The 12,514-nt window shown below is 45.5% G+C and overlaps 1 long non-coding RNA gene across 1 annotated transcript; it reads left to right on the forward strand.

Moving 5' to 3' along the window:
- Positions 1-2,391: 2,391 nt before the first annotated feature.
- On the forward strand, positions 2,392-4,875 carry LOC119087807. The gene is made up of 3 exons (XR_005091282.1): positions 2,392-2,656; positions 2,776-2,963; positions 3,878-4,875. It is a non-coding gene; the product is annotated as an uncharacterized LOC119087807 (long non-coding RNA).
- Positions 4,876-12,514: the final 7,639 nt, after the last annotated feature.

Genomic DNA, 12,514 nt, shown 5'->3' on the forward strand with positions numbered 1-12,514 from the left:
TGTGTGTGTGTGTGTGTGTGTGTGTGTGTGTGTGTGTGTGTGTGTGTTGCTCACAGAGGCATTGGATCCTTTGGAGCTGGAGTCACAGATGTCAGCCATCTGATGTGGATGCTGGGAACTGAACTGGGAAATGAACTCTACTGAGTCATCAAGGCAGCCCCCCTTAGAAAGCTGGTGAGGCAATCTTCCCAAGTGTCAGCACAGAGGCTCTGCCTTTAACACCTCAGAACACCCTAGGACTCTCACTTCCATCTGCACCAGGGACCATGCCAAAGATGCCTCTGGGCTCAATGGTGTTTCAGCACCATTTCATTGTCTTGGCATGACTGGTTGCCAGCTGTACCTCAGTTCATTCTCCACAGAGATAGTCTGCACGCACACTGTGAGTGCCAGGAACCTGGGTTTGGGTTTTTCTTGAAATGATGAAGCATACTTTCCAAAACCTCCTCTCTTTAAAGACCAAGATCCCACCCAAATGAGTGCTAGGGCTCCTGATGCAGGAGGGACCTGGGTTTACACCCAGGCATGGGTTCTGCAAACCATCTCCTTTCTGATGTCTCAGTTTTCCCTGCTTGCATGAACTCTATGAGTTCAAGGCCAGATTGTTCAACATCCAGGAGTCCAGGCCAGCCAGGACCATATGGAGAGACACTGTCTTGTGTGTGTGTGTGTGTGTGTGTGTGTGTGTGTGTGTGTGTGTGTGTTCCTCTTCATCCCTCAGGTGTGTGTGTGGTTTCCTCCACATCCCTCAGATGTGTGTGTGTGTATGTGGTTGAGAAGTGGCTCAGTAGTTAAGAGCACTGGCTTTTCTTCCAGAGGACTAGGATTCAGTTCCCAGCGTCCACATGGTGGCTCACAATCATTTATAGTTTCAGTTCTGGTGATATTACACCCTCTTCTGGCCTCTGCAGACACTAGGCATGCACCTGGTACACAGACGTGCATTCACGCAAACATCCATATAAATAAAAATTCTTTTAAAAATTTAAATTTCAAATAAATAAATAAATACATAAAATAAGGTGGAGAGTGGTAGAGAAAGGCACACAATGTGACTTCTGGCTTTCACCCAAGCATGTCTGAGTGTGCATCCATACACATATAAACGTATATACATCACACAACCACATTTTTTTAAGGATTATGTCAATCACTAACTGACTCAGCACAGAGCCTAGAATTTTTATCTACTCAGTGACCATTTCTTCCCCATTTCCACTTGTTTATTTAAATTGAGGCTATTTTCAAAAAGTAGAAAATGGTGAAAAATAAGAGTCCCTTTCCCCCAGTTCCTGGAGCCACCCACTTCCCCTCCCAACACAACCTTGAGAGAGGCTTTCAAAACCACAGTTGCAGAAAGGATGCAAGAATTACTCGGAGAATTCCAGAGTACTGACTGTCATCCCGACCTTTTGGAGGAGGAGGCAGGATAAATAGAAGTTCAAGACCAGCCTGGACTACATGAAAACCCATCTCAATAAAAAGGAATAACTGTGCATGCCGGTACATGCCTGAGCTGCCAGCACTGGGGGACAGAGTAGGGATGATGACAAAAACCCTGAAGCTAAACTGGCGGGTGGTGGTGGCCCACGCCTTTGATCCTAACACCTGGCAAGCACAGGCAGGCACCTGGTCTACAAAGAGAGTTCCAGGACAGCCAGGCCTACATACAGAGAAACCTGCCTTGAGAAAAACAAACCCAAAAAACCTCCAAAATCTGAAGCTAGCCTAGTCCATATATAGTTCCAGGCTAGCCAGAACCACCTATTTATTTGTTAATTTATTTTGCTTCTCCCCCCTTCCCTGGTTTTTCAAGACAGGGTTTCTCTGTGTAGCTCAGGCTGTCCTGGAACTTGCTCTGTAGACCAGGTTGGCCTAGAACTCACAAAGATCTGCCTGCCTCTGCCTCCTGAGTGCTGGGATTATAGGTGTGTGCCACCACCCCTGGCTTGTTGTTTATTTTATTTTTACCAGTATCAGAGATTGAACATGGGTCTTTATGGATGCTAGGCAAGCACTCTACCAGTGAGCTACAGCCCAAGCCCTTGTTTCTTTTTTCTTGAGGTAGAGTCTCATGTAGCCCAGGCTGGCCCCAGACTCACTAGGTAGCCAAGGATGACCTTGGATTCCTGATCCTCCATCCCGCAATATTGTGACAGCAGGCTGGAACACTATGCTCAGCTCAACCACCTATTTTTGGTCGGCCTATTAATAACCAATAATGCTAATTTTTCAGACCCATTTGAGTTCTGAGCCCCACATCACACGGCACTTCCCCCTCAACACTTCAACACGTTCCCCAGAATCAGGAAGACTGTTCACAACCACAGGACTTTCAGCAAATTTGGATAAGTTACTTCATTACCAGGTCTTTCCTCACTGTAGGTGTGCCGGCTCTGAGAAATGTGTCCTTAGGCAATCTGTACTTGTGCCAGCAGCACGGAAGGCAGCGCGTCTCGCTGCGCAGGCTGTGCGTTAGTCTGCTGCCCTGCATTCCTGTGCCCATGAGGGCTCTGCTCGTGTTTCCCCCTTTTTGGAGATGGACTCTCACTATGTAGCCCTGGCTAGCCTCAAACTTGTAGCCCCAGCTGGCCTCCAACGTACTGCTGGGGTTGCGGGATTACACCACACACTTGACTACTCTGTGCGCATCCTGGTATGTATGCAAGTGTCCTTGGAGGCCAGAGAATAACCTCCGGTGTCATCCCCAGGTGTCATTCACCTCCTTTTATCTTTTGTGTTTGTTTGGTTTTATGTTGTCTTTTTCCAAAACAGGGTTTCTCTGTCTAACAGCCCTGGCTGTCCTGGAACTCACAGAGATCCACTTCACAGTAGATCTGCCTCTACTTCCCGAGTGCTGAGTTTAAAGCCGTGCTCTACCACGTCTGGCCTGGAACTTTCTTTGTAGACTACACTGCCTCAAACCCACAGAGATTTGCCTGCCTCTGCTGCTGGGATTAAAGGTATATGTCGGGGGCTGGAGAGATGGCTCAGTGGTTAGGAACACTGGCTGCTCTTCCAGAGGACCTGAGTTCAGTTCCCAACAACGACATGGTGGCTCACAACCATCTATCATGATATCTGATACATACATAAAATAAATAATAAATGATTTTTTTTTAAAGTTGTATGCCACCAGGCTTTTTTTTGAGACAGGGTCTCTCATTGGCCTGGAACTCCTTGATTAGGCTAAGCTGGCTGGGCAGTGAACTCCCAGGATCCACCTGTCTCTGACTCCCCAGTTCTGGGATTACAGGTGCACACTCATGCATGTCTCTTGTGACATTGGTGTTTTTGCAAAACACAAGCCTGTTACCTCACAGACTGTTTGAGTTAGGGTTTCTGTCTCTGTGATGAAACACCACGACCAAAGCACCTGGGGAGGAAAGGGTTTATCTGGCTTCTACTTCCATATCCTTGCTTGTCATCAAAGGAAGCCAGGACAGGAACTCAAGCAGGACAGGAACCTGGAGGCAGGAGCTGATACAGAGGCCACGGAGGGGGCTGCTTACTGGCTTGCTACCCATGGCTTGCTCAGCCTGCTTTACTTATAGAACCCAGGACCACCTGCCCAGGGATGGTACCACCCATATTGGGTGGGCTGTCTCACATTAATCACTAATTAAGAAAATGCCCGCCGGGCAGTGGTGGCACATGCCTTTAATGCCAGCACTTGGGAGGCAGAGGCAGGCGGATCTCTGTGAGTTTGAGGCCAGCCTGGTCTACAGAGCAAGATCCAGGACAGGCTCCAAAGTTACACAGAGAAACCCTATTTCAAAAAAACAAAAAATAAAATAAAATAAGAAAATGCCCTACAGGCTCGCCTACAGCCCGATCTCATGGAGGCATTTTCTTAACTGAGGTTTCCTCTTCTCAGATGACTCTCTCTCATGTCAAGTCGACATAAAACTGGCCAGCACACAGACCCTGCCTCCTCTGGATTAGTGCAACAGTACCAACAGTCACAGAAGACCCTCATTCCTGCACGACCTGAGTTCAGAGAAGGCCTGCAGTGGGAGACAGGTGCTCTAAGACTCCTGGCCTGGGTAGGAGCACTCAGGTTTGGCTGAATCATCTCGAGGCTCCTTCATCCCTTAGGCTGGCGGCAGATACCAGCTGCTTACAAGGGCCAAGCCAGGTGCCATCTTTGTTCAAGAGCCGCTGCCATGTCCTTGAGGGTGGGTCAGGTTATTTTAAGGATAGCTCCTTCTTCGTCTTCACTCATGTGCTAGAATAGCCCCTCCCTCATCTTCTTCAGCTCTTGAGTTTCATGTTACCTTCGCAGGGAGATTTCACCCTAACATTATTAAAGATTGGGTGTGAAGCCCGGTGTGGCACACGCCTTTAACCCCAGCATTCGGAAGGCAGAGGCAGGCGGATCCCTGAGTTCAAAGCCAGCTTGTACAGGTCTCCATAGCAAAGTTCAGGCCAGCTAGAGCAACACAGAGTCCCTGTCTCTGCATGCACTGCCGTGTAAGTAACGCGTGCTAACCGATTGCACCACTGGAGCTCCGGGACCCTGTCTCAAAGAAACAGAACTGCGACCAGGGGCTGGGGAGGGGCAGCCGGCAAGCACTTGCCTTGCGGCCACAAGGACCCTAGTGTCGCCGACATGGTGGTACTCCCTTGTAGTCCCAGCACTGGGGAGATGGAGATAGCAGATCCTGGGGTGGGGGGGGGAGTTGCTAGCCAGCCTGTGAGCTCCTGGTTAGTGAAACGCCTTGTCTCAAAAATTAAAAGAAAAAAAATTAAAGAAATGATACCCGAGGAATGCATCTGATATCCTCTGCCCTCTAATGCATGCACACTGGCACACACACACACTTTTGGTCTAGATGAGGTGGCTGCTCATACCTATAATCCCAGTACTCGGAAGCTGAGCTGAGGCAGGAGGATCAGCACAGTTCAAGGTCAGTGTAGACTATAGAGTGAGACTCTGGAGAGAGAGAGAGAGAGAGAGGGAGGGAGGGAGGGAGGGAGGGAGGGAGGGAGGAAGGAAGGAAGGAAGGAAGGAAGGAAGGAAGGAAGGAAGGAAGGAAGGAAGGGAAATTGGGTTGGAGAGAGATCTCAGCAGCTAAGAGGGCTTTCTCTCTTCTAGAGGACCCAAGTTCAATTCCCAGCACCCACACAGCAGCTCACAACCCTCTGGAACTCCAGTTCCAGGGGTTCAAATGCCCCTTTCTGATTTCCTATAGTGCACAGACACACCCGCAACAAAAATACCCATACACATGACACAATGACTTTTTTCTTTTTGATTTACAAGACAGGGTTTCTTTGCGTAGCTCTGACTATCTGGAACTTGATCTGTAGACCAGGCTGGCCTTGATCTCACAGAGATCCACCTGCCTCTGCCTCCTGAGTGCTGGGATTAAAAGGGTGCCATCACAACCCTGATTGATTTTTTTTTAATTGGAAGCCTTCTAAGCAAATGTCACTCTGTGTCCTTCCCTGGCTCTGCTTTGTTTTTCTTGGTGACACTCCAACCATCTAGCCCAGCTTCTTATTACTGTTGTCCACCAGAAGTAAGCTGGCACCGGGTCAGCACACTGACGTATCCGGCACCTGGCACCGTGCACCACAGGTACTCAATAATACTCCCAACACTAAGCATGGCGGCGAATGCCCACAGCCCTAACACTTGGGTTGTGGAGGCAAAAGATCAGAAGGTCAATGTCATACTTAGCTAAAAAGTGAGGTTGAGGCTAGCCTGGGCTACATGGGACCCTGTCTCCAAAAAGAAAAAAAAAAAGTAAAATAAAACAAAATAAATACTCCTAAGGTTGGTGATGTGTATTACTAGTAGAACATTTGTTTGATATATGGGAGGCTCTAAATTTGATCCTCAGCATGATAGATAGATAGATAGATAGATAGATAGATAGATAGATAGATATTGATAGGTGATGGATAAATAACAAATGTTTATTGGAAGAGGAAACACTGGGTGAGAGCATCATGTATGTCATGGATTGGAGTCTTCCATGTTAGATGCCCCGAAAGTCTGCTGAATGAATGCATGCATGCATGAGTGGATGAGCTACCCAGCTCCACCTGGAAGTTCGTTCGGTCAGAGGCTCACCGGAGGTTGCTGTCCAGGGCTGCTTACCAGCTGTCTCTGCCCTCAACAAGTCTTTCCCACAGCCCCAGTGTTGAAGACTTGAGAGTCAGGTGGGCTGGCACCAGACTGGTCCTGGATGTGGTCATCAGGCCATTAGAGGGGAAATGGGGAGGCTGTGGCCAAAGGCAAGGGAAGTTGATGTCCATGCTGTTGGGTAGGTTTTCCCATTTTGGCCCTCAGCCCCAGCCATAACCAGCTTCCAAAAGACCACAGGTACATGGTAAGGGAGGCTTTTTAATTGAAGCCTAAGATGCATTCAGGGAACACCGGGTCTTCAGTGTCTAGTAATCAGAAAAGGTACACACAGGCTACTGCTATGCCACCCTGGTCATGCCTGATCTGGCCAGATAAGTGCACACATGGCATCAGCCATGCCATCCTGAACCAGCCTATCATGTCAGAAGAGTGACACATAAGTGACTGCTTAGTGGACTCTCACAACAACACCAGGTCGCCTGGAAGAGGAAATTGCCCATGTCCTGTGCTTACTCCTGGTCTTTCTTTTCTCAGGAAGACCCTGATTTCAACACCAGTGATTCTTTGGGCAGTCTTGGGCACCATACAGAGCCAGTTCTGTTGGGTATAACCCCTCTACTGAGAACTTCTCATATCTATAGCAACAACCTTGTGTCTTCCTTTATGAGGTCAAAAAGGGAAAGGAATCTATCTAATAATAACTCACTTTGCATGCATGGTTTCAGAGCACCAGACATTGCTTCAAGTATCCCCACCCCCACCCCAAACACCTCTAGCTTCAAAAGAAAGACAGACACACAGAGGTTAAAAAGTACTCCCAGGGGCTGGGAATATAGCTTAGTGGAAGAGTGCTTGCCTAGCATGCTCAAAACCCTGTGTTCAATCCCTAGGGCCCCTTAAAACCTGTCATGCCTATAATCCTAGTACTTGGGAGGTGGAGGCAAGAGGACTAGTTATTATTCAGTGCATTGTGAGTTTGAGGTGAGCCAGGGAATTGAGGAGGAGAGAGGAAGAGGAGGAAGAGGGGGAGGAAGAGGAGGAGGAGGAGGAGGAATAATTTCCCCAGGCACTGGAAAGTCTGATTTGAACCCAGGTCTCATTTGTTGTAGAATATTATTTTAATGTGTTACATTTGTTTATGCTGTGGAATATTTGTTTAATGATGCAAAGATGTGCTGCATTCCTTTATGTTGCATCTGTTTAACCCTGTGAAGCTGTGATTCTTTGCCTGTCTAAAACACCTGATGGTCTAATAAAGAGCTGAATGTCCAATAGCAAGACAGGGGAAAGGATAGGCAGGGCTGGCAGGCAGAGAGAGTAAATAGAAGGAGAAATCTGAGAAGAAAAGAAGAAGAAAAAGCAGGAGAAAAAGGAGGAGAGGAAGATGCTAGGGGCCAGCCACCCAGCTACCCAGCCACCCAGCCACAAAGCCAGCCACGGAGTAAGAGTGAAAGTAATATTACAGAAGTAAGAAAAGGAAAAAGCCCAGAGGCAAAAATAGATGGGATAATTTAAGTTAAGAAAAGCTGGCTAGAAACAAACTAAGGCCAGTAATTTAAAAGTAATAATAAGATTCCATGTGTGATTATTTGGGAGCTGGGTGGCAGGCCCCCCAAAAGAGTAAAGAGCAAAAAACAACCAACAACATTTTGGCATCTAATGTGAGGTTCAAATATGCCTAAGACATGAGAAAGCTGAAAAAACAAAACCAGAAATGGCTCCTTTAAGAAATCCTGCTGTGCCAGGCAGCGGTGGCACAAGCCTTTAATCCTGCATAGCCAGGCAGATCTCTGTGAGTTCGAGGCCAGCCTGGTCTACAGAGCAAGATCCAGGACAGGGACCAAAGCTACACAGAGAAACCCTGTCTTGAAAAACCAAAAAAAAAAAAGAAAGAAAAGAAAAGAAAAAGAAAGAAATTTTGCTGTACAACAGAACACTTAAACAGCATTTTTCACACTAAATAGAAACAAAAACCTAAGTAAAAAAGCCTGCCACAGTGTAGCTGGGGGGTTGAATGTGGTTCCAGGTCAAACACACCTCCAACCAGGCCGCAAGCTTTAGGCTTGGCTCTCATGGATCTAGAAATATGCAAAGCCAGCCAAGAGAGTGGCACGAGAATCCAGGTGTAGCTTAGCAGTCTAAAATTTGCTCAAAAAAGACTAGAGATGTGGCCAGGTGATGGTGGTGTACACCTTTAATCCCAGCACTCTGGAGGCAGAGCCAGACGGATCTCTGTGAGTTCAAGGCCAGTCTAGTCTACAGAGTGAGTTTCAGGAAAGGTGCAAAGCTACACAGAGAAACCCTGTCTCAGGGGGAAAAAAAGAAAAAGAAAAAGAAAAAACCAAGGGGGGGAAAAAGACTAGAGATGTGCAGCAAAAGAGGTCAAAGTAGAAAAAAACCTCTAAACAGGTTCCAGTGTGTTTACAATGTGTATAGGCTTAAGAAAGAAAAAGGGTATGGACAGTCATAGAAAGAAAGAAATAGTTTAAAAATAATTAAGTGTTAAAGAAGTATAATAAAAAATAAAAAAAGAATAAGCTACGTAGAGATGGGAAATACACAGGGAGTCTTAATCCTGTATGTTATTGTGTTGATTTTGAATTTGATTGTTGGTAAGCAAACATCTGCTAAGAGACATGGGATTGACAGGACTGTTGAAATAAACCAACCTAAATATTTTAAGAATGCCTTAACTTTAAAATGGGAGTAAAAAAATGCATTTGTCAAATAGAAGTTAAAAATGCTTTGGAGAATAGGTTTTGCATTTGTTTCCACAGGAGACAAGAGGCTGTGGATTTGTTCTAGGTTAATATGGTTCAAGTTTGATCTAGAAAAGCCTCCTGAATCTTGACAGGTGATATCTGTTAACAAAGGTTACAGCTGGTTTTCCCAGGACTTGGCCATTATCTCAAATTTTCTCAGGGCCCCTAGAGATACTTGGTCCACAGGTAGCAAGAAACAGTATGGAGAAAACAATGTCCACATTCCTAAAAGTTGGGGGTTATAGATGATCTTTGGTTATTTGGTAGGTTATGGATGTTTGTTATCATTTAGGGGAATACAGTACATTGATACAAATTTGAAGTTTATTTTGTTTCTACTCTTGTTTGGGGTATTGTGCTTATGCACTTCGTTTTAAAAAGGCAATACATAATTAAGAAATTAGGTTGGTAGTTAATGTATAATAATCAAACTTGTAGTCACATTAGGTATGTTTTCAAGGTTAAATAGATATATTTAGATAGATAAATGGTTTTTAAACACTTCAAAGATCTATAAAATATGGCATTTTAAATGTTTTATTAACGTAAGGTTTTTCATGACATGAGACACATCTGCTCCTGGCAGCACCCATTTACTTCAGAAATGATGGGCATTAAAAAAACTCCTTATGGAGTTTGATTTCACTGTGCAAGGTTAGCCACTGGGCAAAGAAACTGCTCTTGCCTTTGACTGCTGACAATGTGCTGTGCAGACTGGACATGCAGGACACACAGGAAAAAGACTGTTGAACTTTGCCAAAACAAGACAGGGCAGTACTTCAAAATTCCTGCTTCACAAAAGAAACTGCCAGACATTCTGCAGAACATGGAGGAAAGTGACTGACAGACTTTGCCAATGCAGCAGGGGACAGTCCTTCAACTCCCTTCTTCACTGAAAAGTCTGCCTGATACTCTAGGCCTGTAGGCTAAAGATGGATGCCCCAGTGCTGCAGAGAAACTTTAGGTGACTGTCCAGGCAGCCAGAGGTCTGTCATTTCTAGAATCTTGGAAGTTGCTTGCAACGCAACTGTTTACTTATGTAATATTGTATTCTTCTGGATCTTTGATGGAGTTGAAGACTAGATAGTTATAGTTTCAGTTTTCCTTAGTTATGATAGAAAGTAAATTAGGTATAAAACTTTGGAGTCACTAAGATGGGATGGGTAATTTGCTGAATACAAATGAACTGAATGAATATTGTAAATCTAATTCTTACTTGATAACTGTTTTTGTTGTGTATAGTTTTACTATGTTAAAGTTAAGACCTTTTTATTTAGACAAAAAGGGAGAGATGTTGTAGAATATTATTTTAAGATGTGTTACATTTGCTTATGCTGTGGAATATTTGTTTAATGATGAAAAGATGTATTGCATTCTTTTATGTTGCATTTGTTTAACTCTGTGAAGCTGTGTTACTTTACTTGTCTAAAACACCTGATGGTCTAATAAAGAGCTGAATGGCCAATAGCAAGGCAGGAGAAAGGATCTTCAGGGCTGGCAGACAGAGAACAAATAAAGGAGAAATCTGGGAGGAAAAGAAGGAGTAAGAGAACAAGAGGTGGATGCTAGGGGTCAGCCCCCCAGCCACACAGCTAGCCACAGAGTAAGAGTGAAAGTGAGATATACAGAAGTAAAAAAAGGAAAAAATCCCAGAGGTAAAAGTTAAGAGGTTAAAGTTAAGAAAAGCTGGCAAGAAACAAGTCAACCTAAAGGCCAAGCATTTATAATTAAGAATAAGCCTCCATGTGTGATTTATTTAGGAGCTGGGTGATGGGCCCCCCAAAGAGCCAAAAGAGAACAAAGTACTAAAAAAAGTTTAAAAAAAACCCCACCTCTTCTTGCCCACTATACACTCTTTATTAATAACTTGATCATTATTAAGCACTTGGTTTAGATACTACTTACAACTTATGCTCTCTCTCTCTCTCTCTCTCTCTCTCTCTCTCTCTCTCTCTCTCTCCCTCTCTTTCATACCCAGACCTGTATGAGTAACTTGTCATTATCCCTACCTATTTGGCAAATGATGAAATTGGAATTCAGAGAGGTTAAGTAATGTACCCAAGGTCACACAGCCTACTAAGGCATAAAACACTGCTGTATTGATTTCCAGCTGCAGAACAAGCATGTACTAGCACTCCAAGTGTGTATGTATCTACTGAGTTTTAAAAAGGATAATGGTGATTGCCATATTTACCTTTTGTTCAGTTTCTTTGGATCAGATAATTTGGAGAAAGATTCAAAATGACCCTTGAACATACAGTCCTGACTGCTCTGACAGTCAGCTTGGCACACATGATCTGGCAGCTTATCCCTGCTTCCTCACAGCTGGATGTAGCCATGGCCCTCCGCTATGGCCAAATTCAATTCTCCTGGGGTGAATCTTTCAGCCCACTTCTAGCTCCTGCCCTTCAGTGTTCCTCTTCCTGCTGTTGGGATGGCAGATATGGTGCCAGGGAGCTACGTGGGGCTACCTAGAGGAGGATGGGTCTCTCGGGATGCTGGAGTGGCAGGTTCCCGGACCCTGTGAAGTCCCACAGCAATGCCAGACACATCGTGCCAAGGAGCCTTCTCCAGAACAAAAGAGAACACAAAGGGAAGGGAGGGGGGAAAGGGGAGGTCCAGTGTGGAGGTGCAGGAGGTAGAGGCAGAAGGACTGGAAGTTCAAGGTCATCCTACACTATACAGAGAGTTTGAGGCTAGCCTGGGACACATGAGCACCAGCTCAAAAACCAAGACAGGGCTGGAGCCATGACCTAACAGTTAAGAGCACTGACTGCTCTTCCAGAGGACCCAGGTTCAATTTCCGGCACCCACACGGCAGCTCACACCTCTCTATAACTGTAGTTCCAGGGAATCTGACACCGTCACACAGACATATGCAGGCAAAACACCAATGCCCACGAAATAACAATAATATATAAAACCAACAAAACATGCTTGTTTGGGTGTGTTGGTTTCACTGTAACATACAGTACCCTGCTGTGTGGCTTGGGTCATGTCCCTCGTAGGCTTGACCTCTGGTCTGCACTGTCAAGAGTTGATCAACCTTTAAAACATGGGACCTATGGGAAGTTTAGGTTGCCGGGGGCGTGTCCTGGAAAGGGAGGGCGGGACCCACAGATCCTCCCCTCCACAGATCCTCCCCTCCACAGGTCCTCCCCTCCACAGGTCCGATTTCTGTTTTGTCTCCTGGTTTCACAAGGAGGCACTTTGCATTCCATGAGATCCACACCATCTGGGACCCCCATCAAAACACAGAGTTCCAAAAGTGTGAACCCATGTAACTGTCTTCTCTCTATAAATTCACACCGTCGTGTGTTTGGTACAGTGGCAGAAAGCTGTCCAAAGTCCACAGAGAAACCTTGTCTGGAAAAAAAATTATATTTATGTGTCTGTCTGTGTACATGACTGTGTGTGTCCCTGGTGCTCAAGGAGGTCAGAAGAGGTCATAAGCCCCCTGAGACTGGAGTTACAGATAGCTGTGAGCCACTGTGTGAGTGCTGGGAATTGAACCCAGGTCCTCTCCAGAGCAACAATTGTTCTTAACCACTGAACCAACCCTCATGACCTTACCACGTATATAGTTTACATTTATCTATTGAGTGTAGGCATGCTGTGGTGGAAATGAATGCAGGCTGTTAAGCCTATAAGACAC

This window comes from Peromyscus leucopus, chromosome 4 (genome assembly GCF_004664715.2).
Source record: "Peromyscus leucopus breed LL Stock chromosome 4, UCI_PerLeu_2.1, whole genome shotgun sequence".
Taxonomy (NCBI): domain Eukaryota; kingdom Metazoa; phylum Chordata; class Mammalia; order Rodentia; family Cricetidae; genus Peromyscus; species Peromyscus leucopus.